General features: G+C 33.9%; 1 non-coding gene across 1 annotated transcript; it reads left to right on the forward strand.

Moving 5' to 3' along the window:
- The first annotated feature begins 752 nt into the window (after window positions 1–752).
- LOC145141728 (small nucleolar RNA R71) lies at window positions 753–859 on the forward strand. Its single transcript, XR_013722922.1, has one exon. It is a non-coding gene; the product is annotated as a small nucleolar RNA R71 (small nucleolar RNA).
- Window positions 860–4,539: the final 3,680 nt, after the last annotated feature.

Raw genomic sequence — 4,539 nt, forward strand, 5'->3', positions numbered from 1 at the left:
TGGTATCCTCTTCAGTTTCGACAACCATAACATGTGATTGAGGCTTTTTCTCGGGAATTTGTGGAGACAATCTTTCATTTACCAAAGTGGTTAGTTGACCAAGTTGGGCTTCAATATTTTGGATCGATGCTTGGTGATTTCTAACCAAAGCTTGCTGGTCCCTTATCACCGCATCTGTCTCATCGTGTCTTTTCTCCGAAGCCTCCATGAATCGTGCTAGCATGGACTCAAGACCAACCTTCTTTTCAAGTGGTGGTTGCTCCTTTTGGTAGAAGCCTCGGTCAGTCTGTCTATATTTTTCTTCTTTTTGCTTCTTATATTCTTCATACGGCAACCACTATTTCTTTGGCTTCCTCCAATCTTCATCATATTTATCTCCACTCGACTAGCAAACTTGCACCTTCTTATTCCCATTATCTTCCAAGTGGCAATCTTTGGTCAAGTATGGACCATTGCATCTTTCGCAACCAACTCTTATAGCATGAATTGATTGGTCCATCTTTGTCATCCTTCGGTCCGTAGTGTTTAGCATGGCTAACACAACTGCCATATCTTCTGACGTTCCACTACCAATTCCCTTCGCCCCATCATGTCTAGGATTATGGTATTCATGAGAATGCTTGGAAAATTCTTCAATTAATTCCTTGATTTCAGTCGGATTTTTCTTAGTCAATGGTCCTTGAGAATCAAGGAGTTGCCTTGTCATGACATTAACCCCATCATAAAAGATAGACACTTCTTGTTGCTCATTCAAGTCATTTTGGGGGCAATTCCTTATCAATCGCTTGTAACGTTCCCATGCTTCGTATAATGACTCCCCCGGTTGTTGCTCGAAATTTTCTATGGCTTTCTTGAGTTTAGCAACTTTGGAAGGTGGGAAAAAGTGTTCAAAAAATTTCTCCCGCATTAGTGCCCATGTAGTAATTGCATCTGGTGGTAGTGCCTTTAGCCAATCCTTAGCGGCTCCCTTGAAAGTAACGGGAAGCATTCTCAAGAGCACCGTCTCCCTTGGAACATTCGGGATATTAAAGTAGTTAGCAATGTCATGGACTTCATCTAGGTGCTTATAAGCATCCTCATGATCCTTCCCAGAAAATGGTACTTCTTTTAGTGCGGACAGAATGTGTCCCTTCAGCTCGAATGTGGCAGTGGCTGGAATCACGGGCTGCACTAGACTGGGACCAGTGTCCTCTCGGATTCTCTTCTTATATGCCTCCATGGACATATCAGCAATGTTGGCCATCTCGTTCTTTGGCTCATCTTCGGGTTCACTTGTTTTGAATTCGAATTCGGTTTCGAACTCGTATTCAGATTCGTGAAGATTAGGATTTTGCTCAAAACTTTCAATCTTGTTTTCGTCCTTCTTTTGATTGCTTGATTCTCCCACTTTTTTCCCTTTCTTCTTTCCAAAAAATGATTTAAGGTATTTGAAAGGCGACTTCTTTGGTGGTTGGTTTTCTCCTACGTTCTTATCTGTCTTTTTGTGAAGGGCTGACTGTGGATCTTCAAGCGGTGCTATCAAAGGTGTGTTGGATCCACTGGTCATGAACTACTGCAAGAAAAACAAAAATAAAACGTAAAACTGAACAAAAGCGAAATAAAAATCCAAACTGACTGATCACCATGACGTGGTAAAGGGCACCACGTCGTGCTGTCGCAACAAATAAATCTAAACCAAAACGAGAAACAAAAACGTGAAACCACTGAGTTCGCGTCGTGGACTTAAGGTCTACGTCCTGAGTTCAGTCTGAAGTAAAAACTAATGCAAAAATTTAACTTTTCGCAAGTTTTACCCCACAAAAAGGATCTCTTAACTTAAAGCAAATAAAATTTTAAACTAATTAGCCGTTCCCCGGGCAACGGCGCCAAAAATTTGATGTGTTAAAAATTATCCACTAGTTTTAAATTTATAACCTAACAAACTTAACTAGCTAAAATGCACCTAGGCAGGGTACCTAGTCGGATTGTAGTGTAGTAAAGTAAGTTGGGGTCGAACACAGGGAACAAATTTAATTAACTAAAATAATTACTCTAAATTAATCTAAAATCAAACAATAATTTAAAAGGGTTTTATCTGATGTTTCAAGTTCAGACAAACTTAAACACTCAACAAAAACGGTTGTAATCAATATATTAAAAACACTTTCGTTTAGTTTCAAGTCCACATTTTTCCTTTGGTTAGCTCTTATTTATGGATTAATAAAGTTGGTTACCAATTTATATATAATTAGAAATTTGGTCAAATCTACTAATATTTTCACCAATTCATGTACTAATTTGTAAGGTCCTACACAAGCAAACACAAAATTAGTAATTAATTATAATTGAGCTATGTAAGATTTGTTAAACACAATTATGGTCACAATTATGTTCTCTAACACATTTAAATTGTTACTTTTATCACTTAACTAAGATGTGGTCAATCCTAGCTCTAGCAATTTAATGGTCACTAAATCACTAGGTAAACAAGTTCATGTAATTTAATGGTCACTAAGCTACACTTAACTTGAATTAAAGCAACAAAGAGAAACACTTTAATATGCTAGGTAAGTTAATCAAACACAATTTCCAAACCAACTTTTATAAATCCATAAACTAATAAACTAAACCATAGTTATTAGGGTTTCATCTAACTAAACGAAAGTAAAGAAGTTTAGCTGCTCATATTTAAAATCAAACACACAAGCTCATGGAAAAGTGACATGATCAAACCGAATGAATTGATGATGTTTTCTTCTAGATCTCTTCAACTCTTGAGCTCCAATCATTTCCTCCTCTTCTAAGGGTTTTCCAGAGGTTCTTTTTCGTAATACTTCTCCAGAAAGTCACATCTAAAATTAGGCTTGATTGTATCCTTCATGTAAAATTAGGCTCAAAAAACAAGCACTAGCAATCTCAATAGACTTCTTTGAATGCGTTACATATGATGTAAACTCTTCCCACAATAAAGATGAATAATCAACCTTCATTTCATAATACAAACCAGCCATGACAGAAATGAAAATTGAAGTTTTTTTGTATCAAGTCCATAACTCCTTCTAGTCAAACAACAAAGAGTAACGTCAAAGAAAAAATTCCACATAATTGGAAGATTGGACTTCTTAAAGTTGCTAATTAGAGAAATTGGAGGATTATATCCCATTTCATTAAACAAATAAAGTACCTATTCAGACGAAGTAACATCAAATGAACCCTCAGATTCCAATTAAAGATTATGTGCAAATTGTTTCTTTAGTAATCGTTTGTTGCCTTTGGATTCCATCTGAAACGTAACAACTTCATTTGGCTTGTTGTAAACTGCTTTAGAACATGCAAGCGATATAGAAGTCATCGGAATTGAAAAAGAAGACGTCAAAGCATGAGCAAGAACTGAGTCGTTCAAACATTGAACGAGCATCTTCAACTCTTCAGTGTACGCAATGTTGGATTAAACCAAACTTTGTTCGATTGAATCTTCATATGAGGAACAGAAACCTCGTCGTCAGTTGTATTGAAGTGATCAATAATAGTATTAGCAGTGGACATGATGATCGAGAAGAGAATTTTTTAGACGATCAGAAAAATAGGGTTAGGGTTCTTACGTGAATTCAGGAGACCAGAAAGATTGAACTGAACCGCCAAGCCTTCTTCTATAACTGACGTGAAATTCAAATTTGAACTGATACCCAATATATAATTGTCACATGTAAAGCACAAAATTGAAGCAACATCATCCTAATCTTCCACATATACACGCAATGAGTATTTTTCTCGATCCAAGATAAAGCAACAGTAACATCACTTCGTAGTTGTGTGAATAGAAGTAAAATATGATATTTTAATAATATAATTTAGTTAATTTATTATTAGAATTTAGGTTTTGCATTAATTAAACACTATTAACCAATTTATAATAATTATTAGAAAGAAATTGAAAAGTCATGGAGGTTTCAAATGCATGTGGTGTAAGTAAAAATGCCTCTTTTATAAGTATACTAGGCGAATTCTCGCACGTTGCGCAGAAACATCTATATAGTTGAAATCTTTACAAATATGTTTTTTCTGAAATATAACAATAACGTTGTTGTTAAATTTGATATACTAATTTGTATACTAAATTGATATAATATATTCATTATTTTGAATTATATAGTAATATATACATCTATTAAACTACATAATCTCAACCGTTTGAACGACCTTTACTCGCCGGTTTCTAATGAAAAAATTTTAATATAATATATGGTTTAATGTTATTTATAGTTTTTATTGTTAATTAAATTTTAAAAATTTATTTTCTTAACGTTTTAATTTCTATCATTGAAATTATTTAAAAATCAAACATTGTTTTTCGTATTTAAGGTAACAATATAATCATTTATATATAGTTATTTTTAACTATTGTTATTGTAAGTTATTTTAAGCTACTTATTTGAAAACTTTTAAAGATTATAAAAATATCTTTAGGAAATATTTTAGTTAAACTGAAATTACAATTTAGTTTTTGCATTTAGCATTACAATTTATTACTTTTAATTATTCGCAAAATATTCTTTGGGC

The sequence above is a fragment of the Lactuca virosa genome, chromosome 9 (genome assembly GCF_052849685.1).
Source record: "Lactuca virosa cultivar CGN04683 chromosome 9, Lactuca_virosa_CGN04683_v6, whole genome shotgun sequence".
In the NCBI taxonomy this organism is placed as follows: domain Eukaryota; kingdom Viridiplantae; phylum Streptophyta; class Magnoliopsida; order Asterales; family Asteraceae; genus Lactuca; species Lactuca virosa.